At 45.0% G+C, this 27,215-nt stretch overlaps 1 long non-coding RNA gene across 1 annotated transcript; it reads left to right on the forward strand.

Annotated features, from left to right (window-relative positions):
• The first annotated feature begins 833 nt into the window (after positions 1-833).
• Positions 834-27,160, forward strand: LOC128323452 (uncharacterized). Its single transcript, XR_008306268.1, has 3 exons — positions 834-932; positions 11,740-11,784; positions 26,186-27,160. It is a non-coding gene; the product is annotated as an uncharacterized LOC128323452 (long non-coding RNA).
• Positions 27,161-27,215: the final 55 nt, after the last annotated feature.

A 27,215-nucleotide genomic window follows, 5' to 3' on the forward strand; every position in this document is an offset into this window, starting at 1 on the left:
TGCAAAGAGGTTCAAATCCGAACCGGTTGATGTTGAACTGGTTTGGTTTGAAGGTTTGCGGTCAAGCCAAACCACCCCGAGTTCGACTCAACCCTGGACAAATATCGCCGCCGCCCCCCCCAGTTCAGGGGTTCATCCAACAGTTTTTTTTAAAAATAAATAAATCTTTTTTTAACTTACCCCTCCAGGGGGCTTCTCCAAGGTGGTGATGGTGGAGTCCATGGAGGTTCCCCCTCCCCCGCCAGCCTTCCTTTCCCCCAAAAATTGCCTCGTTCAGGCATCTTTGGCCCTTCCCGGGCCTATTCCCCATTTTGAGGCTGCTGCACCAGTGTAGTGGGACAGGCCATGCAGGGTCCCACTGCACAGGTGCAGCAGCCTCCCAAATGGTCACTGCACTGGGGAGTAGGCCCAGAAAGGGCCAAAGTCTCCTAAACTGGGCAATTTTGGGGGAAAGGAAGTCTGGCAGGGGGAAAGGGAACCTCCATGGACCTCCTCGTCACCTTGGAGAAGCCTCCCCAGAGGGAGTAAATTTTTTTTAAAAAAAAAAAAATTTTAAAAGTTTGACAAACTCCCCCGCCCACACACACACACACGGTTGGCGATATGCACGGGCTGGCCTTGATGCACCAGCCCATAAGGTGGTTGGCGGTCTAGGCGATTGGCGATATGCATGGGCTGGCACCAGCCCATAAAACTACAGTGGCAAGGCTGCTCCGGTTGTGCAACAGCCCCAGTTGGTCCCTAATGCTGATGTAGTGCTAGCCAATTATCAAATGCTACTTCTTGGAGGAAACCTGAAATCCCCTTTCAAATTTCACTTTGATGAAATTTCAGTTCCAACCAGCTTTGAGGGAAGAGGAGTTTAGGTTGGAAGATTGTCCTGGAGAGAAAGCACTCTGTCCCCCTACCCACTGGGAGTTCTTTACCTGGAAGTAAGTAGGATGCCTCTATAGTTTTCTTTATAAGCCAATTATGAATAAATCTTTGTTGTCGTTATAGAGTGTCACCACTGGTGCGCCTAGGCAATTTTGGAGCCTAGACCTAAAGGCCTTTGGAGCCCCCACCACCACTTGAGGCTCACCCCTCATGGCCACCCTGCCACCCCTCAATTGCTTGGTTCTAATATTTGGTACTAATCAGAACATAAAGGTCCCTTGTGAAACAGATGACAGAATATTGCAGTGGTCCTTGTGTCAACAAATCTGGAGATTAATCTGCAGTGGAGCACTAAGCATCAAGTCAATGGAAGCCAAATTGGGCAGCACTACCTAGTGGTTTGCAGGCTATTTCATTCCAAGTAAATATCCATAGAATTGCAGGCTTGTTTGTGGTTCTGCAGTTTATGGTGCAGTTCCAAGGTATCCATCCCTTGATTGCCTATGCTTCTTGTAGAACATCTGGTGTTCTTCAGTGCAATTAGATTTAAGAGTTTGGGCAGGCACAGACCAACACAAACATTTTGACATTAGCAAAGATCCCACTGAGGTTATATGAAATCGCAAGCATTGTTTTGACTAGGTTTCTCTATTGAGCAGAGCGAGCAGGACACAGCTTAAAATACGAATGTTTGGAAAATGTCTGCCATTTCTGTTCAGTTCTAAACAGGAGGAAAGCAACAATGGCCAGTGCGGTTAGGTACAGATGTAAAGAGTAGGAGAGGTTTAAGATAATGTAAACAATTCAGTAAGGAGGCACTTTGGGAAATCTATCAAAATAAGCCAAGAGGAAGCTAAAAGGATATTGTATTTAGAGAAGCAAGGAGAAGCAGTCAGTGCTGAATTCTAGTGGATATCTCCAGCAGCTGCCGTGGATTCGTTATACATACATATATAATCTAGGGAGTAGTCCAGAGGGAACAAAAAGAAAATTGCTCCATTAAATTAGAAAACAAAAATAAAACAATGGCAGCAGGGAATCGAACAGCAGAAAATAGAAAGAAAACAAATTGTCCATTTTTCTTCCCTCTATTCCGACAAAGTCAAAAAGAGCCATAGGATTCTTTAGTTGGAAGACCCTCTAGAGGTCTTCTATTCCAGCTCCATGCTCAGTGCAAGACACTGCTATAGCATCTCTGACAGATGGCTGCCCAGTCTTTGTATGAAAACCTCTAGCAAGGTGGGAACCCTCCACTGCATGAGGCGGACTTCCATTGTTGAACAACTCTTACAGCTAGGAAATTCTTTCTAACATCTAGCCTAAATCTTAGGGATGTGTGGAACTGGTTCTATTCGAACCCAGTTCTATTCTAACTGGGCCAGTTTGAACTCAAAATGGCCCAGCCCCGCAAAAGGGGGCTGGTCCGAGTTTGTACTAAATCAACCCTAGTTTGAATGGAACTGGTTTGGAACTGTTTTGATGGTTCAAGGGATATGCTTGTAAAGGGGAATCTCCACACGTCTCTGAATTCCTTTCACATCCCCAATTTCAAGCATTATTCCAGAAACAGGCACATTTTTTTAAAGCCTGGCTTTTAGTAATTGTTTGAATGTTTTAAAATTGTTTTATATTGTTATTTTAATAGCTGTTTTGTGTTTATTGCATTTATTTGCGTGAACTGCCTAGAGCCTTTGGAGTCAGGCGGTATATAAATTAAACAAACAAATAAAGGTAGATACTTATCTTGGATTGTAAAGAATTCATGTGAAATCAAACAGGCATGAATGTGAGGAGTGGGGAATGGCATATCCAGTCCTTATCTGTGTTAAAATAATTTTTAGGGAGGTAGCCACACTTTTCTGAAGTTACTCTCCACATATTCATTCAATATATGGAGCAGGGATGGGAGATGGGTTGTAGTCTCTGTCCTTGATGACAATATTCTTTCCAACTCTGCCCCCTAACCGCCACACATTGGATGGATGGTCTGAAGGGCTTGCTGTGGCTAGCTGTGCACATGTAGCACGCCTTGCACACATTCAGCCACACATGTGGAGATTGGTGGCATGGCCATGTATGCGCCAATGTTGGCGTGGGGCCTGAGTGGAATGGAAATTCAATTGAATCGAAGTGTGGAAGATAACTTCTGAAAAGGGCTAGTGTCAAAACACAGGATGATGATGATTTATTTATTTATTTATTTATTTATTTATTTATATTGTTGAATTTATATACCGCCTTTCATTAAAAACAGTCTCAAGGTGGTTTACAAAAGTTAAAAAACATACAATAAAATGACAATAAGAATATTAACCTAAAAATATAAAAACAAACCAAATTTAAAATCTTTAAAATACAAGCATAAAAACTATAAACGGCTAAAAACACATAGAAGCAGCAATAAAAACAATCATGTAAAAGCCTGGATAAAACGCCAAGATTTAACAAGCTTTCTAAAAAACTGTGATGAAGTCTGAGGAGCGAATGGCCACTGGGAGAGCATTGCAGAGTCTGGGGGCAGCAACAGAGAAGGCCCTGTCCCGAGTGCATGACAGCCAAGCCTCTCTCATTGTTGGCACCCGGAGCAGAGCCCCCTCAGATTACCTCATTGAGCGGGCAGCAACCCTTGGGAGCAGGCAGTCCCTCAGATACCCCGGACCCAAACTGTTAAGAGCTTTAAAGGTCAAAACCAGCACCTTGAATTGGACCCAGAAATGAACTGGCAGCCAGTGCAACTCTTTCAGAATGGGTGTGATGTGCTCCCATCGGGCAGCTCCGGATAAAACCCTAGCTGCCGCGTTTTGCACTAGCTGCAGTTTCCAGATACGCAGACCCACGTTGAGCGCGTTACAGTAATCCAGCCGTGACGTGACTAAGGCATGGGTAACCGTGGCCAGATCTGCCTTCTCAAGAAAGGGATGCAGCTGGCACACTATCCGAAGCCATGCAAAGGCACCCCTGGCCACCGCCTCCACCTGAGCTTCCAAAAGCAGAGCCGGGTCCAGTTGTATCCCAAAGCTGCGTACTTGCTTCTTCAAGGGGAGTGCAACCCCATCCAGAACCGGTAAAATCTCTTCATCCCGATTGGCTCTCCTGCTGACCAACAGTACCTCCGTCTTTTCCGGATTCAATTTCAGTTTATTAGCCCACATCCAACCCATCACGGCCTCCAGTCCCCGATTCAGGACATCCACCGCCTCCCTAGGATCAGGTGACAAGGAGAGATAGAGCTGAGTGTCATCCGCATATTGCTGACAACTCAGTCCATGTCCCCGGATGACCTCTCCCAGCGGTTTCATGTAGATGTTAAACAGCATGGGGGACAAGACCGAACCCTGCGGGACCCCACAGGCCAATGGCCACGGAGCCGAGCAGTTGTCTCCCAGCACCACCTTCTGGACCCTCCCCTCAAGAAAGGACAGGAACCACTTCAACGCAGTACCTCCGACTCCCATACTCGAGAGGCAGCGCAGAAGAATACCATGGTCGGTGGTATCGAATGCCGCCGAGAGGTCCAGCAGAACCAAGAGGGATGCATTCCCCCTGTCTAGTTCCCGACGTAGGTCATCCACTAGAGTGACCGAGGCAGTCTCAGTCCCACATCCAGGGTGGAAGCCAGACTGAATATGGTCCAGATAATACGTATCATCCAAAACCCTCTGCGGCTGGGACACCACCACATGATCTATCACCTTGCCCAAAAAGGGCAGGTTAGAGACTGGTCTATAGTTGTCCAGGCTGCAAGGATCAAGGGAGGGCTTTTTAATAATAGTCTTACCACCGCCTCCTTGAGGCACAGTGACATCCTGCCCTCCCTTAATGAAGCATTAATAGTCACCTCCAACCATCTACCTGTACCCTCCCTGGCAGCTTTTATTAGTCATGAAGGACAAAAGTCAAGAGCACATGATGTCACCTGCCCAGGATCTTGTCCACATCCTCAGGCCGCACTAACTGAAAAGAATCCAACACAGCGGGACCAGGGGCGTAGCAAGGTTGGAGTGGGCCCACAGACAAGATTTTAAAATGGCCCCCCCCCCAAAGTCCAGGGCCTCCGCACACCCCAGGCCCCCAAGGATTTAAGTCTGATATTCCAAAATAAGTATGCTGCCTGCAAATACATTTCACTGAATACACACACACATCACAATATATAGTGATATACATTGAGTACTATACATTTGTATTACTTTTAATGCCTAGAACACACTAGAAAGATGAATTATTAAAATGGGCCCCTCGCTGCAGATTAGCAAAGGAGACTTTCAACCATGCAGGTGAACCTATGTTTGTTTTCCCAGAATTCTGAACAAATTCAGTCAAGTTTGATTGCAGGAGGTTTTTCACAGGAGGCTTTTAAAGCCCTTTAAGACACATCTCCTCTGGAATGGAGGTGCTGCATTCACATGTTGGCCAGATTTACTCTGAAGTCCCTGCAAGTTATTGGGGAGCAGTTCACACACAAGAAAAATAAAATAAAAGCACCACACATGCTTCACAATTCTCACTCAGACCTTCTGGGTTGCAAAACAACTTGAACATAAGTGCATTTATAAATGAATGAATGAATAAATAAAATTAATAAAATACTGTTCCAGAAGTTTTTGCAATTTTCTGCCATGAAACAAGCCACTTATTGGACTTTTTAGATAGTTTTTTTAAGTCAGCAAATTTTCCAAGCTGTTTCAAAATAAATATTCAGAGACTTCTCGGTCCCTCCCCCCCCCATATCCAAGCCCTATGGCAAGCAGATCCCTATATATGGGGGGGGGGGGAAGTAACCACAAAAAGGAGTTCACGCTCTACCTGGCAAATGCTGGTCTGGGTTAAGCAGGGCAGCAAGGGGTCTTCTGCTGCAGAGAACACTCTGGCTGCCTCCTCCTTCCTGGCTTGCTTGGGCCCTACTCGAGTTCAGGCTTCACTGCGGCCTACACGGAGGCCTCCCACCCGCCGATCAGCTGAGAGGCGGGAGAAAAGGAGCTCTTGGCAGCTTGCCTGCTGCTTCGATTGCGGCCAGCAGAACAAGCAGGAGAGACGGCAAAGAGGGCAAGTGGCTGAGAGGCTATGGGGCTGGGCAGGGGGCAATGGGGAGTCACATGAGGTGCCCCTGGGGTGCCCCTCCAGGCAGTGGGGCCCCCAGACAACTGTCTCCCCTTGCCCTATCATTGTTACGCGCCTGAGTGGGACCAGATGGTACCAGAGGCACGTCTGCTGGAACTGCCAAAACACTGGAGTCCAGATCAGCACGGATGTGAGCAACTTTATCAGCAAAGTGACAAGCAAACTGATCACAATGAGCTGTAGATTATTCCTCCCCCATTACCTGGGGGGATGTGTGGAGCAGTGTTTTTACCACACAAAACAGCTCTGTTTGTCTGCACTGAGCTGATGCAATGGAGGCAGAGAAAAAACATTTCTTCGCCACCCCCACCGCCACAGAGTAGTCCCTAAAATGGGCTCTAGCCCGTGTTCAGTCTTCCTCCAGTGTCGTTCCAGCCATCGTCCGAGTTGTTTCATCGCCCTAAGCTCCGAGGAAAACCAAAGAGCAGATCGGGCTCCACCAAGCCAGAGAGGGCGTTTAGGAGCAACCGTGTCAACAGCCCGGGCCGTCTCTGCATTCCAGAGATTGACCAGGGCCTCCACAGGGTCACCAGCTCTGGACACTGGAAACTCCCCGAGGGCCTTCTGGAATCCAACCGGATTCATAAGCTTCCGGGGGCAGACCATCCTAATCAGCCCACCACCCCTGCAGAGGGTAGACGGAGCAGTCAAACTAAACCCCACCAGATGATGATCTGTCCATGACAAGGGAGTTATCTCAAATTCCACCCCCCCTTCAAATCATTTATTTCCCTGTCGGCAAAAACCAGATCCAGAGTATGTCCTGCCACATGGGTAGGGCCTGATACCAACTGAGACAGGCCCATGGTTGCCATGGAGGCAATGAAATCCTGAGCCGCACCCACTGCGGGGCCTCAGCATGGACATTGAAATCCCCCAGAACAATAAGCCTGGGGGAACCCAAGGCCATCTCCGAGACCACCCCCGCCAACTCAGGTAGGGAGACTGAAGTGCAGCGGGGTGGTTGGTACACCAGCAGAATCCCCAGCCTATCTCGGAGGCCCACCCTCAAGGACAAACACTCAAAATTCTGAGATTGCCTGACTGGACATCTGGAAACAGGGAGGATCTCTCAATAGATGACTGCAACGCCCCCTCCCCGACCCTCGAGGCAGGGCTGTTGCATGATCTGGAAACCTGGAAGACAGAGCTGAGAGAGACTAACCCCACCCAACTCATCCAACCAAGTCTCCATCACACATACCAGGTCAGTATGCTCATCCACAATCAAATCATGGATGAGAGATGTTTTTGCATTGACTGACCTGGCATTCAGCAGCAGCACCCTAATCCTCGAGGGAGTGTTCTCAGAGCTCACTGGGGTCAGAGGGTTGGGAGAAGAGCTGGAAAAAGGAACAGGCCTCAGTTGCCTGGACCATTTCCCCCTGTAATGGCCTGCCCAACTCCCACCACCATACCTCCCTCTGCCCACTAACTGTGATATTGCTGCCCCCACTCCATCCCCACTTTTCTGCTCTCCCAGACACATCTCCCCAGCCTAACCAACCACACCTCCTTGGCTTGATTAAAGTAAAAAACCAAATCCAGACTTATGCAGTCTTGTGTTCAAACTATTTCTGACTTCTTTGTAGCAGGAAGGAAGGTCTTCTGGGCCCCCGGCAGCTCATCCCACAGCTGAGAGCCACAAGGACAAGAGTCCTTGTGCTCTCGCCAAGAGGCTTGCGCCCTTGGGCCAGCCTGCCCTATATAGGAGCAAGCCCCAGCAGCAGCCCTGAGGAGATCCAACACACCTGGAGGAAAGGTGGGGCAGAGGCAAAAACAGCACAGTCAGTGCCCCACCCAAGCTCATGATGATGATGATGATGATGATGATGATGATGATGATTTGTCCAGAAAGGATTCCCCTTTACAAGTAAAGGGCTTTTCCATAGTAAGTATGGTGTGTATGTGTTTGTGTAAAAAGGTATTCTTTACCTTAAAAACAAGCTGCCACTGGTGGGGACTCCAGGGGTGGTGGAGGGGGCTCCTCCAAGACCTCCCCTTGCCAGCCTCCCAAATGACAGGCCAGTCAGCCTGCAGCCTGTTTCGGGCCTCTGTGCATGTGCAGCTGCTATTAGAGTGACCTCTGCATGTATACAGAGGAGTGGTGACACAAATGACCTCCGTGCATGTGCAGAGGTCACTATAATGTCGGCTTTACATGCACAGAGGTCCGAAATGGGCCTCAGACTGATCTGCCTGTCCTTTGGGAGGCCGGCGGGGGGATTGGAGGTGCACCTGCCTGCAACTCTGCCATTCCTGCTGGCGGCGTCTTGTGTTTTTTTTTAAGGTAAATAATACCTTTTTCCTCACCCCCACACCCTTTACAAGTATACACCCTTGAGCCCCTTGAGCTGGATGCGAGTCGGGGTTTCAAGCTGGTCTTAGCTCAACTCAAACATGGACTGGCTCCCCTCTTCAAGGTGGTGCTTCAGTTTGAGTGTGAGCCTTCACACCAAGCCAGCTCAAACTCGCTTTGAGTTGGCCCGCACACTCCTATAGGTCATGCAATATGCTGAAGGGAGGACCAGAGAAAGAAATACCAGAAATCTAATCACATTTAATACATCATTCACGATAGCAAACATAATATTATTTTTTTAATCTTTATGTAAATTTTGGATTTTCAAAAGGGAGAGCTCAGACTCTGTGTATTTGAGCCAAATATGATCACTGACCGTTTTTTAATAAACATTGTGACAGAATAAAATATTAGCTTTCTCGCAGCTGAGAAAACTATATAAACCTATTACATCTTTCAAGAAATGTAACATTTCCAGTTAGCTTACAAGTAGAAGCATGTCTGGGGACCAACAGCTGCACTAGCAGAATATATTCAGTAAGGTAAATACATCTATTAGCATTGTTGAATCTTAGTATTTTGGAGTTATTTTTTCTTTCCTTGGGCAATAAAAAAAAGTGTTTGCTATTTTGTTCACATTCTACCAGTATGGTACTAGTAGTAGTTGAGTTTGTTGTTGACCGAGGAAAGTCATTTTGTGTAGATTACACTTATAGAAAACGTCAATAAATTGAATATATGTAATATAATTTTTCTATTAATGTGCTTACAAAAGCTAAGTAAAAGAACAGTTTGAAATTTGTAGAATTTCAACTTCGAATATTATTCATTTTATTGTATAATGAACATATATGGTAAATTTAAATCATAGTAAATTTGAATCTGAGAAAGATCTGCTTTTTGTGGGCATGATATCATGTTGAAACTATTGATCTGATTATTGAGTATTAAAAATCGATTCATAACAATAACAGTTAAAATATGGGGATTACATCCAGAATTTCTTCTTAAAAAAAAAAGTGTGAATCTTTTCCCCAGCATATTCTGGTGTAAAAAGTAGTGCATTCAGATAATTTATGTGGTAGGAATGATTTTGTAAAATTTGGTATCTGTAGGTAATTAGGAAGTATGACTTTTTTCCTCACAAATACACCCACAAACTCTTCAAAATTTGTTTGTTTGTTTGTTTGTTTATTACATTTATATACCACCCCATCTAAATGGCTCTGGGCGGTGCACAACAACAAAAACTAAACCCACAAATCAGTCCTTTAAAAACAATCCTTACATTATTTTAAAAACAGCATAAAACCATTAACAGTTAAAACATTTAAAACAGTTTAAAAACCCTGGAAGACCAGGCCAAACAGGTAGGTTTTAAGGGCTCTCCTGAAGGCCAACAATGAAGTCAAACTACACATTTTTGCCAGGAGTGCATTCCACAGCCCAGGAGTAGCTACAGAGAAGACCCACCTCTGAGTCGCCACCAGAAGTACTGGTGTAACTAGAGACAGACCTCCTCAGATGACCTTAATGTGTGGTAGGGATCATGCAGAACAAGGTGCTCTCTAATGTAACCTAGACCTAAGCCATTCAGGGCTTTAAAGGTAATATCCAGCATTTTGTATTTTGCCTGGAAACATATCGGCAGCCAGTGCAACTGTTTTAAACCAGGCATAACATGGTATCTCCAGGTCACCCCAGAGACCAGTCTGGCTGCTGCATTTTGAACTAACTGAAGTTTCCGAACTACGTACAAAGCAGCGCCACATAGAGCGCATTGCAATAATCAAACCTGGAGGTTACCAGCTGATAGAAAGCACTCCAGGCCATAGTCTCCACCTGACATACCAGGATGGGGCTTGGATCCAAGAGTATTCCCAAGCTTCCAGGAGGATGTAACTCCATCCAGCACAGGAAGATCTAACTCATCCCTCAAATTCTCATCTCCTACAATGGATTCAGTTTCAATATGTTATCTCATCCAGCCCATTACTGCCTGTAGGCAGGCATTTAGGGAATAAATGCCATTGGAGAGGAGGAGGAGGAGGAGGAGGAGGAGGAGGAGGAGGAGGAGGAGGAGGAGGAGAGATCTGGGTATCATCAGCATACTGATAACAACCTGCACCAAATCTCCTGATGACCTCACCCAGCAGTTTCATGTAGATATTTTAAAACACTGGTGGCAGAATGGAGCCCTGAGGGACTCCCTATTACAGCTCCTGTTTTGAGGAGCAACTGTCACCAAGCTCCCCCATCTGGAATCTACCTGAGGGATAGGAGTGGAATCACTGCAAAGCAGTGCCTCTATCCCCAGCTCCCCCAGGCGATCAAGAAGGATACCATGGTCAATGGTATCGAATGCCACTGAGAGACCCAGAAGAACCAGCAGAGTCACACTCTCTCTGTTGATTCCCTGGTAAAGGTCATCCATCAGGCTGAGAAGGTCATCCATCAGGCTGACCAAGACTGTCTCAACCCCGTAGTCAGCATAAAGCCAGTTTGAAATGGGTCTAGATAATCAGTTTCCTCCAAAACCACCTGTAGCTGATCGGCCACCACTCTCTCAATCACCTTGCCCAACCATGGAAGACTGGAGACTGGCCTATAACTATCCATCGCTAAGGGATCCAGGGAAGACTTCTTAAGAAGCTGTCTAGCCATTGCCTCCTTCAGGCACCCTCCCCTCCCTCAGTGATGCATTTATGATATTAATTAGGCCGCCTCCAACAGTCTCCCTGCTAGGTAGAAGTAGCCAAGTCAAGCAAGGAGTCAGAGAACAAGTGGTAGGCTGCACCACTCCAAGCAGTCTGTCCACATCCTCAGGAATCACAGACTGAAACTGATCCAATCTGACACTGCAAGAGGGATTGCTGGACACCACCTCCATAGACTTTGCAGAAATAGTGGAGTCCATAGTGGAGTCCTCCATAGACTTTGCAGAAATAGTGTATCGGCCCCAATACAGGAAATTTTAACCACATATAATCCATTAAAAGCATTACAGCAGAACAAAGTCTCTGGGGACTGATCTAAAACAGAAGGAACAGAAATTAAACTCCTCACAACCTGGATTAGCTCTGTTGAATGTGAACCTGTAGATGCAATGTGTGCAGACCAGAAGTGGTTTTTTTGCCGCACACACCGCGGTTGCATAAACTTTCAAATGGGTCCTATGCATGTCCTATGTCAAATTCAAGCCAAGTTCTCCTCCACTCGCATTCCAGTCACCTACTTTGCTGCTTCAGCCTCTGCTTATAATATATAATAAATGAATCTTCCTGTATTGTAATATAGCAAAGGTAGCCATTCCTCATGAGTAGGTGTCCCCTCTCCAGTATCCCAGGCTACTTGCCTGATAATCTGTAGCAAGGAGGAATTACTTCTAGCAGCCCAGCTTTTGTGAACTGGACAAGAATTGGTGCTCTTTTTTCTTGCAGGCTATCCATGTACCCTACATGACTATGCTTGTTATGTACGAGCAGGTAAGCTAAAAGACCTTGTTGTGGGCCACTTTTGTACATCTATTTGCAAGGCTTAAATTGATTTCCCATATACTGCAGTACTTAGTCTATCATTGTGGACTCTTCCAGTACATCAGAAATCAACTGATGTCAACTAATCCTTAGGTACGATAGTTATCACCCATACCATCTTAAGAAAACTCCCCAATATTCCCAGATGCTAAGACTTCGGAGAAATTGTATCATGCTTGTCCAATAACCTTTTTTTCTGGCAAATAGTCCACTTTCTGACTCCAACTAGAATTTATTTCTCTCTATGTTTATTGCCAGTAGTTCCTTACTGGCAAATAGTTTGTGTGAGACTTTGATTGGAACTTATTACTCTTTGTGCTTATTGTTAACCTTCAGGGGTCACATCCACATTGTATATTGGGTACTACTGTAGATGTATATAAAATAACTTTTTAGTATCCTCCTGAAGACTTTATTTTAATTTCTGAAATCTTCAAACGGGTGCTTGAATAAATAACATTAAGGCTATTCACATAACCGGAGGCGGGGCAGGTGGGTGGGCAGCGTAAAAGGCTGTGCTGAACTTACCTTCTCCCCAGACCATCTCCTTGCCCTCCCTACCACCTCCTGGCAGTGCAGCTTGGCCGTAAACTCAAGTGGCGCTCCCAGGAGCCACACAGCTTTCTGGAGGTCGGGACAATGCATCCCAGCCTCCAGGAATCCCACAATGCACCATATGATGAGCGCAGTGCATTGGGAGATTCCCCTGTCAGATGGGTTCTCTCGGTGCCTATCTCATTCTCTGCTCAGTCTGCAAGCAGCCCGAGCAAACACACAATCCTGGCCACTAAGTTAAAGATGCACTCGCCAAAAGTCAGGTCCAAAAGGTGAGTTAGACGCCATGGCAGTGTTGGGATCCACTTCAATCCTGGTGATGCACCCGAACAGCCTAACCCAGGCTGGGCTGCCCTAGCTTGGGTTAGGCTGCTCATACTTTATATATTTTGCCCTAGTTTTAAGTATTTTACCAGTTCTACAAAAGTTGATTTGGTCCATCAGCCTGTTTCTGATTATAGCCAACAAGGAGGAGAGGGGAGGGGTTGCAGCAAGCCAGGGGCCACCATTGGGTCTGTGTAGGCTGCCATTGGCCCCCAGGTTGCACAATGAAGAATAGTGCACTAGCTAGTTGGGAGCTTGTGCTCCAGACTAGTGTTGTGTTGATGCAACATGGTGCGCTAGCACAACCTGTGACACACGTCCTGCTATGGAACCTCATTGTCAGTCTATATGTGTTGCAAGGAATGATGCAAAGCTACCTCTCTTTGTGCAAGTGTGGACGGAGAGTGCAAGGGATTGAGCATCTTTGAGCATCTGCTCAGCTACTTCTTCTTGCAAGTGTGCATCTTTGTTCGTTGCACTAGTGCAGCCTTATTCTGGATGTCAGCCACTGCCACTAAGCATGGAAGTTCCATTTAGCTGTTCTGCCTAATGGCCTTAGATAGACCTCTTCTTCATGGATTTGTCGAAATCCTTTTCCAATCCCTCTAAGCCAAGGGGCCTCACCAAATTCTGTGACGATGAATTCCATAAGTTAATCATGCATTGAGTGAAGAAGTACATTCTTTTTTCTGTCCTGAATCTGCGGCTGATCAATTTCACTACATGACCCCAAGTTCTAGTAGTGTGAGAAAGCGGGGGTGGGGGGGCTCTCTCTCTTCACTTTCTTCACATTGTGCATCACTTTATAGACCTTTGTCATTTCCCTGCTGTATTTGTAGAGCTGAAATGCTTTAGCCTTTCCTCATATGGAAAGTGCTTCAACCCTTTGATCATTTTGGTTGCCCTTCTCTGGGGATCTCCTGCTATTCTTGTTGAGAGGACAGCATATTACTCCAATTAAAATCTTATGAATTTACTGACATCTCTGGCCCTTGGTTCTGGCTTCACGTCTTTAGTTTCTTATGAAAAATTGGGTGATGTTTGTCAACTCCTCTGTTTCTTATATATCTGGGAGGTTCAGGGTTGCATATGGAGGGGCAGTTTCCAAGGTTCACTCCTTGGCATCTCTAGTTGAAGCATTCTAGATGGACCAATGGTCTGACGATTCAGTCGAAGATGGCTTTATAGGGAAATGCTAGATACAGGTTGTTAGAATTATAGAAGCAGGGTTCAGCATTATCAGAAGAAGCGCAATTACCACTAGGCTCACTTAGTTGTAATTTCTGAGGAAGCAAAGAGAGTGCTTAGAAAATGCTGGTGATTATTTGTGTTTCTTTTAATCTTTGCCCTTAATGGCTCACAAAATCCTCCCCCCCCAAAAAAAGTATAGTCTTTATGGTGGCCTCAGTCATCCATCCAGGAAGACATTGAGGCTGTTCTCACGATCGGCTAAAATCGGGCTAGAGGAGCCTAGCCCAGTTTTAGCAGACCATGAGAACCACCGGGCTCGCAGGTGAGCCCGGTTGCCTCACAGTGGGTTGCGTGCTTCTGCAGCCCTCCCCTTAGCCCAGGTTAATGGAGGAATCACTCCGCTAACTGGGGTTTCTGGATTGTGTGTGGCTCATGAGGAGACCCTGGACTGGGAGGCTAAAAAGCAGCCTCCCGGCTCAGGGATCTCTCTAGCATGCTCTGCGCGCTTGGGCAGAGCATGCTCGAACTCCCAGAGGCCGCATGCCCCCCGAATCCTGCAGCCCCCACCAGCTCCTTGACAAAGTCAGCAGTCGTGTGGGCGGCTGGTCTGGCCACCCGGGGAGGGCTGAATGATCGTCTGCGGGGAGAGCGGGCTTAGTCCGCTCTCCCCACAAACCCTCTGGAGGCGGGTCTCACCAATCGTGAGACCTGCCTCATTATATTGCAGTCGAAAGAGGCTTTTAAAAAACCCTGATATGACTGTTTGGACACATGTGTATGATTTTAATTGTATTTATTTATTTAATGCATTTATTTAGTTTTAGTTTTAATATTTTTAATATTGGTTTTCAATATTTTCAATGATTTTAATTGTAAACCACTCAGAGACCCAAGTTTTGGGTGGTATAGAAATATTTTAAAATACATACATACATACCATCTCAGCTTGCATCTCTTGGTAGTTTACATCCTAAAGAAACATAACATTTTAAAACCAGCAATCAAATTTAAAACAATAATAAAAGCTTTTAAAGACAATTTAATATTTTTAAAACAATTTATAAATTGTAAGCTGCTTTGCAGAGGGAAGAGTGGTATATTAATTGTATGTGAACTCCCACTTAGGGGCGGGGGCATTGGCAACACATCTAGATAGAAGCAGATTTTCTTCCCTTTCCCAAAGCTTAGTAAGAGCACAGAGCATTTCAGAGTTCTGCCAGAATCAACTTTTCCTAGCCAGGCGCTTAAGCTGAAAAAGTTGCTAGGAAAGGTTGATTCTGGCAAAGCAGTGGGCTGCATAAACCTGTCAGCTCTTCCCAATGTGGCCAAAGTAGGAATGCCAGCCTTTCAGCTGCACTAGTTCTTCTCTTTCCTCTTAGCACTGGCAAGGCCACCAGTCAATCCCAAACCTACTAAAACAGACATCAGAAAATGTGCTTATTTCATCTTTGGAGGTTTTTTTTTTTTTTTTAGTTCTATGATGCTGGCTGGCATCACTTGCATGGAATTAGTTTTGTTTTTTACTTTATAAAGGGATTCTAAAGTGTAATAATAAATGCATGCTAACAACCATCATATACCTCCTAAGGCTGGATTCACACAATCACAAAGATCCTGGTTAAAAAGTTAATGAGGATTACTGTGGAGCTGATCCTGAGAGCCCAGAATTTCAGGGTAGTCTTGGTCAAACCACTCCAGTTAACCAGCAGTTAACCAGGATAGATTCAATCCTGATCATCTATCCTGGTTAAACATTGGTTAACCAGAACAGTTTGACCAGGATTGCCCTGAAATTCTGGGTTCTCACAATCAGCTCTGCTGGCCTCACTTAATCCTCATTGAGGTAATTCATACAATCAAAAACTGAGGCTGTTCTCACATGTCGCCTAGCCCAGGCTAGGGCAAACTAACCCGGGCTAGGCTGCCTGTATGGAGCACTGGGATCAGCGTGAACCCGGCACTCCCATCCAGTCTAACCCCACTTCCCAGCCTGGCTCTTAGCCAAGGTTAAGGGAGTGAACACTCCCTTAACCCAGCTGCCAGGATCATGTACAGATCCGTTTGTCCATGTGTTCAGATCTGTTTGTGTATATGCTATATAGATTGTCCATGCACTGAACATAATAGCCCAATTCAGACATTCTACTGTACGAGTGTACAGGTGTCTATACACTTATACACATGTTTGTGTGAATGACTATACCTGTGTGCATTTTAAAAGTGAACCTAGATATAGACCCTTCAAATGAATAGTACAGATAGGAAGTGTACTTTGGTACCTGCATTCAGTATAACATGTGAATGACTGTACCTGTGGATTGATCTGTACCTGTGTACACTGTACACTCATTTTATAAGTACTGAACATAATGTGTGAATGGGCCTAATGTATAGCTCTGTACAGACAATATGTTGTAAATATGTACAGACATCTGTACACATGCACATGATTTTGTTTGAATTACTGTACATATGTTTACTTTAACAGGAACCTAGGTACCGACCACATCAAATGCAGAATAGATATAGGAAATATACCACTGTATGTGCATTGAACATAATGTATGAACACTTTTATGCACATATATATCTCTGTATGAATGAACACAAATTGTGCATGCACTGAACATATTGTGTGATTAGGGGCCATGAAAAGGGCTTTTGTGGAACCTCTGTGTTCTGAGAAGTAGTATACAGTACCTCTAAACACCACTGTTGCAGGTCAAGACTTGAGCCATGGGGGTTAGTTTTGGCCTTCACCAGGGTTGTTCTTAGAGGTAGACATAGGAACATAGGAAATTGCCTTATACCAAGTCAGACCTTTGGCCCTAGGGGTATGCACAAAACTGGGTTGTCCAGTCCAGTTTGAATCTGGACTGGACTCAAACTGGACCAGGCATCATTTTGGCACCCCTGCATCCCGCCCCCCCGGTTCAGTTTGGTGGGGGTCATGATTTTTTTAAAAAATAAATTTACTCACCCTCTCGGTGGGGGGCGGGGTTGCTGCCGTGGCCCAGTTCAGTTTGGCGAGGGTCATGATATTTTTTAAAAATTAATTTACTCACCCTTGGGGTGGAGGGGTGCTGCCGTGGCCACGGGGTGGGGGGGTTTCTCCGGAGGTATCCCGTCCCCCAATGGCCTCTGTTAATGCCCAAACTGTGTCTTCGGCCTGCCCTCTATTGCGGTGGCCATTTTGGAGGCCACCACACATGCTCAATGGGCCTCTGCATGGCCGGGCGACCCAAACAGTGTGGGGGTGGGGTGGGGGTGTTGGTCCGATATCGAACCATTGAACTGAACCTGTTCGCACATCCCTAATGGGTCCATCCAGCTCAATACTGTCTACTCTGACGCTAGGGTTTCAGGAGAAATTTCTCCCAGTCCTACCTGGAGATTCCAGGGATTGAACCTGGGACCTTCTGCAAGCACAGCAGATGCTCTACCACTGAGCTATGGCCCCATCAAGGGACAATCAAGGGGTATCAAATGGACAAGCCAGTATGTGGCCCAGGGCACCTACCTGAAGGGGGTTCCAAGCTGATAAACTAACTGTGATAACCCTGATAAACTAACTGTGAGGTGGAGGGCAATAAAGGCATTCCTCACTCAGGGCACTATTTATCTTAGAGCTGCCCTTGGTCTTCATGCCAAGCTTGTCAGTTTTCCGGAGGCATCTGGATCTATATAAATATCATCCTCATCTAATGGGGCTGAACATTTTGGAAATGGAGTATACTTTTTGAATGAAGGAGTAAACCAAGGAGAAGGATGAATAAGTAACGTGCCAGGCTGCCTCTGCCTCCTTTCCTCCTTGCACAAAATGACCGGCTTCTCTAAACGAAGCTGGTGGTGGCTTTATGATTCCTTGCATTATTCTTTTAATGTCATGACCTTTGTGTCAAAGTGAGAGGCTGGTTGTGGATTTTTCTTGTCCTTGAAAGCTATACTTTCTCTTGAGACAAAGAGCCTCTTTTATATCAGTGTTAGGGTCTGCCATGAGGTGGGAGCAGCAAACTGAGCAAGTCTGGGCAGTGCGTGTGCTGACATTTTTCATTCCTCATGTCCCAGAAGTATTTTTCTTTCAACAGGCCTTCTGTGTGAGGAGGAAAAAGGAACTTTTTTGTTAGTTCTAGTCCATCTGAAAATTCCAACTAGGTTCCTAATTTCCCTTTTAAAAGCTGCTTGGGTCATGCAGAAATATTTTTCACACACTCTTCTTTCCTTTCCTTTCTTCTTTAACAGTGGAAAAAAAAATGCATTGTTCCTCTCGGCCTACCAACAAATAGGACCATTAGGAGAAATTTCTCCACTAGAGTCCAGAGAAAGCCACATAAGCTATTTTGCCACAAGAGATGGCTTATGGCCATGTACCTCAGCAATGCTCAAGTGGGCAGATTTGGCCCTTGAAAATGAAGGATTTTGAAGTCCCCCCCTCCCCTTTGTAAACACTAATGACCTATTCATGAAAAGAAGGGCAACAATTTTTCACAAAAGGAATATTCAGATGCCAATGTCAGCAGGAGAAATGATGTAAATCAGTCTGAGAGGAAATCAAAGACATTTTGAGGAAATAAAGACATTCTTAGCAACAATATGGAGTCTAATTTTATTACTTAGGGTCTTATAAAAGGTCTCCATGGGAGGCTGCCTGAGAACCCTATCTAAGCCACCTTGAGTGCAGTGGAAGAAAGGCAGGATATAATGGTAATAAAATAAATCTCTTAACTTCCTAAAGAGATATATATATGGATTTTGGACAGAAGAAAGCCCTGTCAAACAGCAGTAGATTCAAAGTGTGGACTATAACCTTGTTAGGTAAGTCATCTTTGGACATAACGTGGAACTACAGGTCCAATGGACCCACGGTTTTGCTCCCCAACTCCCCCTGCTCTCTCACCTGCATTTGGACGTCCTGGAGAGTGTCCTCTCTGCAGTCAGTGAGACTGCAGAGAGGCGAGGGACTGGCTGTATGGACTTCCTTCTTTTGTTAAGGACAACCCGCACAACTAATAGCAGCCTGAGTGAGGGAGGAGCTTCCTCCCTCAACTCCAGCTTGGGAGTAGGCTAACAGCACTGCCAGTGGTCGGACGTAACACTGGCACCGCCAAATCAGAGGTGGAGGCCAGGAAACATTGAGATAACTAAAGATACAGAATTGAATTTGGGGAGGGAAACCACAGATCCATTTCTTGCTGTAATGGTGGTTGCCTTCATTTGGATATATGGGACCTCCAGTTTCATGTTACATATTATTATTATTATTTATTATTTATTCAATTTTATACCCCCCTTCCAAAATGGCTCAGGGCAGTTTACAATTAAAACAAAACCATTAAAATCATTTAACAATTAAAACACAAATTATAAAACAGTATAAAACAATAATTAACAATTAAAACATCATAAAACAGCAATTAAACAATCACAATTTAAAAACCCTGAAAACATTAAAACCAATTACAACTATTTAAAAACCCTGGAAGGCCAGGCCAAACAGATAGGTTTTAAGGGCTCTCCTGAAGGCCAGTAAAGAACTCAAATTGTGGATTTCTGCTGGGAGTGCATTCCACAGCCCAGGAGCAGCTACAGAGAAGGCCCGCCTCTAAGTCACCACCAGACTAATCGGAGGTAACTGGAGACGGACCTCCTCAGATGACCTTAATGAGCAGTGGGGATCATGCAGAAGAAGGTGCTCTCTAAGACATATGAATGCGACTGCAGTGTCCCGTCTCCTTGTACCACTACGTAGATTCTTTGCTTGAAGCCGGGAACTGCAATGTGAAAATGCCCCACTTCAAGAACCAGCAATATTGACTCATGGTCCAAAACAGGGGTGACATTCTGTCAGTGTAATGTGGGCAGTTTTAAAGGCCCACGATGCTGTGGAACAGGGCTGGTTCACTGCTACCTAAAATTGTGCAATTGCACTTCCACGATGGGCCATTGGAAATATAATTTACACTTATATAAATTTATTCCTGTGGGACATTTTCCTACAAGTAGACAGGGCTTTTGGAGGGAGGGGGCGAGGTGTAAAAATGACTTCCTCCGCCTCTGCATCCAGTCCACTGCTCAAACAAGCCTTCTGTGCAGGGATGCTGAAGACGTCTGTGGATAATGAAGGCTGTGGATCATCAGCCACTGTCTACAATGTCAACAGAAGCACAATTGTGCAATTTTAAGTAGGAGTGACCAGCCCTGTTCCACCGCCCCATGGGCATTGTTTTAGATTCTCGAATCTGTGCAGGTGGTTCAGAACAGCCCACATTACACTGCACAGAATGTCTGCCAGTAGCTCCATATATTATTTCCCTGCATTATTAAGTTCTACAGAATTGGCCTTGTTCCTTGGACTGAACTTAAGTTTGTAATAGCCCAATTTTAATGGGAAATAAAACTAACCAAGCATGTTTGTAAATTAATATGCCTCATCCCCTGCCCCCTCCAACTGGGATGCTCTCTCTCCTATTGTGATTTACATCCTGCTCCATCCAGTCACCTCTGTCAGCTCATAGCGGATGTGTGTCCCCTTGCACAGTATACAATTCCATTTGTGAACACAACCCTTGCAAAATTGGACAATGCTGCATGTCCGGATATGATGATTCAACTCTGGAGAATTTTCTCTTGGCGATTGCACTTCTTGAAATGTCAGGATCTATAAGGACTGTTATATGGTATTATTACTAATGAAAAATAAACTTCAGAATAACATAGAAGAGCTTATGTCAGAAATGGGACATGATATTCTTCAGTTATGTGTTTCCTGTCTTAACCTCCAGCCCTGGAAGGTACTTGCATCCTGACTTGGACAATTACAATTTCTCTACAATGAAATAAATGTAAACTTTTGATTTGTGTTTTTATTGAATAATCTATCTGTTCTATATTGTAATGCATCCCCATTGTAGTGAATAGGAGAAACCACAGGGATGCAGCTTGTACAGCTGCCAGTTGGGGCAATAGCACCACTGCTTCTGTGTATACAGCAGAAGCTCTGCTGATGTCTTCCATCCCCAATAGTATTGCACATCATGGGGTCTTCCACACAAGCGAAAACTGTGTTCTACCCAAGTTTGGGAGCTGTGCATGTTCCCAACTTTCAGTTGTGTGGAAGCAAGGTAGGAGCAAAACCTGGGGAGAAGTGATTGTGGAAACAAAGTAAGAGGAAAAACTACCCAGGTTTCCCTCTTACCTTGCTTCCACACAATCACTTCTACTCAGGCTTTCCTCTTACCTTGCTTCCACACAACCAAAAGTTGGGAGCCCATACAGCTCCCAAATCTGGGTAGAACATACTTTTTGATTGTGTGAATGACCTTTATAATTGTGAAAGAAATAAATTAGCCTGGTCAAATTATGCATCTCCCCTGATCTGATCCATCAGTTGGAGAGCAGCAACTGTGTGTAGAGTGTCTTTTAGGCTCTGTACATACACCAAAGAGGCACCTTGAGCCCTTTCTCATGATCCGTGAGAAAGGGCTTGAAGGGGTGGGGGAGGAAGCCTCAAAAAGCTTACCTCCCCTGCAGGTGATCCTCACTGTTGTTCTGGGCACAGAGATCGCCTGCCTAGATGTGCAGCTGCCTCCTCAGGCAGCACGGAGGGTTGTGTTACTGTCCAGGCCTGATTTATATACCAAATATGCTCATTAGCTAGCATACAAAATTAGGCCTGTCCCATAGTGTCACCAAGTGACCAAGTTCTTTTATATAGTGACCATGTAGGATCTGGGCGCAAGGAAGAAAGGAGATCAAACCACTCCTAAAAGGATTCAATGGGCTTTATTGAGTATAAAAGAATAACAACATCAATCTAGCTGAGCAGAAAGCAGAACACTCTATCAATATTACCAACAGTATTTAAACAGAACATCCTAGCCAGTACAATATTCAACCAGTGTTCCTAACTAACATGTGTGTGTGTGTTAAATCTTCCTAAAGCCTAATATACTTCAGATATAGACAGGAAAAAGTGGGGGTAAGGAAAGCTGAGGACTGGCATGGTTTGGGGAGATCAGGAATTAGTAGAGGGATGAGGGGGAGGGAGAAAAAGGGGAAGAGATGAAGGGATCCAAGGCTAGTAGGGGCAGCATATTACCAGGATCAGAGGCGTTGAGAGCGGTAGATCTTTCAGCTGAAGGAGCGAGGCCTTTGGCTTTGGATCAAGCATGCAGTTTGCTCAGAGCACAGCTGAGAGTCAGAGCACCATGGCTGGGGAAGTCTTGACTTCTCACTGCACAGTAGAAGTCACAGACAGCTCCTGTCCATATTTGGCAGCAAACTCTCACTGCACAGTAGAAGTCACAGACAGCTCCTGTCCATATTTGGCAGCAAACTCTGGGATTGCTTGTGAGCAGGTCTTGCATGTAGGCACAAGATTGCTTGTAGGCACAAGACTCCCCATAGGCAAAAGACTGCCCATCTGCCATGTCCAGAGACTCCTTCTTATAGTAGTTCCATCCTCTGATGTCCATTGGAGTCTTCTGGATCACAAAAGGCATCTATCCCTGCTATCCTCTGAATATTGTCTTTTAATTATTCAGCCAGTCCAGAGAGATCTTAATCTCATCTTCTGTTAGCTGCTATCTTGAGGAGGGGACATTGCCCAAAGCAAATCTGCATCTCTGGGTTGCAAATGGGCCCCTTCTCTAGCCTGGTCCCAAAAGGTGTTAAAAGTCAGGAGTTAGTGAGAGAATTAATTCTATTTGTGTGAGACAGCAATTACATTATTTCTTGTGTACCTCTATCTAGTATGTAATTATAACAAGAGAATATTTAAAGTAACATAAAAAGGGGTACATGTGTGAGATGAGTTAATCAATATATTTGACTAAGGCAGAAGCATCCTGTCAGTGAGCAAAAGGGATAATTTCAGCAGTGTGAGACTGGTAATTAAGCCTGACCCATTGTGTCTCTTGTGAGTTCCACAAACACTGATAAACAATGCTAGATTACCCCTGCCTCTACAAATCATTTACCAGGCAGTCATGAGATCTGGGCATCATGTTCACCTCAAGTTCAGGCATTTAATTGAACTCTTAATATAAAATGAAATCAGACACAGGCCTGAACTCCACATACTTCTGGGTTGGTACCTTTAAGTCTAAAGTTGGGGTACATGAGCCCCAACAGTTGTGGGCCCAGAAGTGTTGCCCCAGCCCCTGGAATGCCCATAACGCACTACTCCATAATGCACATAATGTGCTGCAAGTGACCAGGGCTGGTAAATGATCAAAACAGGGAGCACTAGCTTTCTTAACTCTGTTTTAAGAGGGTTGCTGGCATGGTTTGCTGCTGAGGGGCTTGGTTTGCTGCTGTTTGCTACCCAAGCTGCCGAGGCGCTTGGTTTGCTGCCGGGTTTGCTGCCGAGGCGTCACTGGGATCAGGTGCGATCCTGGCAGTTCTCATGCGCAGGCAAGACTGCCTGGTTTTGCCTGCATGCGCGAACAGCCTCCTTGTGTGATTTTCACAGTTTCACCCATCGTTCACCTGTCTTTTCTTTGGAAAAGAACTGGGCCTTTACATTACCACTTTTCTGGCAGCTTGAGAAAAGGGCAGGTTCTTCTGGGAACGCAAGGCCTGACCAGCAGCTGGCACTAGGAACATTGCATGAGGTCCCTGCTTGGTGGGTTTACAGAGGGTAAGATTGCACATGGAAGTGGCATGGCTGCTTTCAGCAGTGTGTGTATGGGAAGTATTATTGTTTACACAGTCAGACAGGTGTTATTGACTGGTTTGTTTTATCCAGACCTCAAGTCCTTCCCAAGGACCTGGGATGCCAGAATTTTATTGTCAGTATTGTTTGCTGTTGTTATAGATATCGTCACAGAATATAGGCTGTTCCCAGTAAAGCTGCTTTTTGTAATTGGCTGATGGGGATTTCTGTGGCCCCTATGGTGTTTTGTTTGTTTGTTTGTTTGTTTTTGCATTTATATACCACCTTTCGTTAAAAGACAACCCCAAGACGGTGTTGAGGTGCTCTTCAAAGTCTTTTGGAACTGCACCCAGGACACCAATTACCTCTGGGATTATTTTGGTCTTTTTCTGCCACAGCCTTTCAATTTCAGTTTGTAGACCTTTGTATTTGGTGATTTTTTCTATTTCTTTTTCTTCTATTCTGCTATCCCCTGGTATTGCTATGTCGATTATTTTAGCTTGTTTTTCTTTCTTCTCGACTACAGTTATATCTGGTATATTGTGTGTCAGACGTTTGTCTGATTGTAGTCGGAAGTCCCATAATATTTTTACATCTTCATTTTCTTCAACTTTTTCAGTTTTATGGTCCCACCAATTTTTGGCTACAGGTAGCTTGTATTTTTTGCAGATGTTCCAGTGTATCATCCCTGCTACCTTGTCATGCCTTTGTTTTATTTTATTTTATTTATTTATTGTTAAATTTATATACCGCCTTTCATTAAAGCAATCCCAAGTTGGTTTACAGCAAAAAAAAATTTAACACAAGATGGTAAAAAAGACACAATTAAAATATTAAACAAATCTGATTTAAAAATTTAAAACAAAAAGCATAAAAGCAATACAGATTATAAGGAGCAGCAGCAGAGAATCAAATAAATGCCTGGGCAATAAGCCAAGATTTTACGTTTTTTCTAAAAGCTGTGATGGAAACTGAGTTGTGAATAGAGAGCATTCCAGAGTCTGGGGGCAGCAACAGAGAAGGCCCTGTTCCGCGTGCACAATTCTTAAGCCATTAAGAATGGCAACTTGAAGAAAGAAACTGAGGGTTTAATACTGGCTGCACAAGAACAGGCACTAAGAACAAATGCAATACGAGCAAAAGTAGAAAAATCCACAACAAACAGCAAGTGCCGCCTTTGTTGTTGTTATTATTATTATTATTATTATTATTATTTTACATTTATATCCCGCTCTTCCTCCAAGGATCCCAGAGCGGTGTACTACATACTTGAGTTTCTGCTCACAACAACCCTGTGAAGTAGGTTGGGCTGAGAGAGAGTGACTGGCCCAGAGTCACCCAGCTAGTATCATGGCTGAATTGGGATGTGAACTCGGGTCTCCCCGGTCCTAGTCCAGCACACTAACCACTACACTACGCTGGCTCTGCTTGGAACTTGCATAAAAACATTGCCCATCCCTCACTTTATTGCTCTATAAGAAGACCCTCCCCCTCCATCTAGGGCAACTTTCTATGTACTATACATATGTACTGTATGATACTTTGATCAATTCCCTTGAAATAGTAACATGTGTGAGCTGTGAGTGCACATGTCTTTCCCCCTCATTTTAAAGTAATATTTGTAGCATGTGTAGAGCCTTGGTCAAGGAATGGTGTCCAAGAGCACCAGGAAGAGGGAAAGACTTTGTGCTCAGGGCATACACACACATCCTTATAACATGAGGAGAGTTGGTTGGATGAAAATCCATCCAAACAGGCCCTATGCCAATTAGAAGTGCTGGATATTGTCAGAGACTCTGAGACCGAGTCTGCTCTGACTGGCAGTGGTTGTCTAGGGTTTCAGAAATGGCAGCACAGAGTTGGCTAACGTTGAAATAGGCAGAGGAATTTCCCCCTGAGATCCACAGCTTGTGGTGGGAAAAACAGAACTGGAATCTGCAGGTTACACATCACTCTTCACACTGAAATAATTAGTGGAATTGCATGCAAGTGCTGGAGCACCAGAAGTGTTTGCAATGTATAAGGTTCCTCTTTTGGAAGGTCAAAATCCTGGCTCATTTAGGGCCTTTGGGTGTTGATTGGTCCAAGGTTTGGCTGAAAAGGTCAAATTTGTTTACCGCTTAATATCAAATCCCAGTTCTGCTGAATCAATGGCAGGCCTCCCATGGACTCCTATGAGATTAGGATTTGGCCCTTAATAAGCAAAACTGCTCTTTTCATAAGTAAGGGGCGGATGCTATTTCTAAGTCCAAAGAAGCTGATTTATGTGTTGCAAATATTAGCGCAGGCTCCACCCTCAGATATGAGCCCTGGCTGCAATATTTATAAGGCTCTGAGGTAGAACAGCACGGGCAGAAATCACTGTCAAGACATGTGCAACTGGGGAGGAATGTTTTGATCAAGTTGTGCTATAGCTTCAAAGTAAACAACCCCATCACGTACAGTAGATCAAAGGGTTAATGATAAATTAACCTGATTTTTATTTTACCTTTTGGAGAGAACTAGCACCTTCAGGTGGAGGAGTTTGTACAGGCACCATGATTTCCCTGATCCTCACACCCTTTTCTAATGCTCCAGTTTGTGTGATAACAGTACTCTTTTTCTGTGCTGCTTCAATCTGTGCAGTTGTGGGGGCCTTGAGAATGAACAGCACTCGTGTGGAGTTTCCTGTGACACCTCTGCAAGAGCGCTACTCAGCTGGGATCCTGCTGATGACTTCGGATGCTTCACAGACCTCAGGTGCTCATGCGTGGGTGTCTGCAGAACAAATAACTTCGGATGACGCAAGCAAGTGAGCCAAGCCATATGTTGCAGAGGAAAGCATCCTTGCCTTCTCTCCATGATGGTTGGCCAATGGGACCTGTAGGTCCAGTGCCATGTGCCAACACCTCCTCAAATTTTCTCTCTTCCACTACTTTCCCCTCAGTGACACCAAACAAATTTCTGCTGACACACAGGATGGGAGTCTGACCTGCACCACTGGCTTTGATCAACATTGCAACTGTGAAAGAAGCTGCAGCCATGGCTTCTCATTCCTCTGCTGGTGGGCGATGGGACTGGGGTGGGGTGGAGGAGCAGCACAAGGGTCCCTGGAGTTGCATATTCTCATAGTCTAGGGAAATTAAATATGTGAGTGTGAGATGACTGACCTCTGGTTTTGACCTGGCAACTATATACCACCTCGCCCCCAGATTGGAGTATCCTAGGGATCGCATCATTGCAATGGAGTATGCCCTTATAAGCATGCAAATCACTTCTGGAGGTTCAAGCTGCTAGCAAATCCTAAATGTCCATATGATTAACAAAGGAACTAAGCTTTCTGCAGATGGATGCAACAGGCTTGCCTCACTTAGCTGCTACCTTTCCCCAGATCTCACCTCACCCAGCCTGAATCTGTATCCTTGCTTTGCTTTGTGTAGCTAATCCACTAATCCCTATAAGGTCTGAAAAGGAAATGTGGACTGACCCCTTCGCATGCAACTGGATGTCCAACTTTGGCCAGAGCAAATGAGTAAAAGGACCAAGACCATCCCCCATCCCCACACATCTTCATACTCCTCACTTGCTGGGGCTGAGGACTCCAGAATGTCATGCCACCTGTACTGGAAGGGAAGGGAAGGAGAAGGGAAAGGGAAGGGAAGGAACATTTCAGGAA

This window comes from Hemicordylus capensis, chromosome 4 (genome assembly GCF_027244095.1).
Source record: "Hemicordylus capensis ecotype Gifberg chromosome 4, rHemCap1.1.pri, whole genome shotgun sequence".
Lineage (NCBI taxonomy): Eukaryota > Metazoa > Chordata > Lepidosauria > Squamata > Cordylidae > Hemicordylus > Hemicordylus capensis.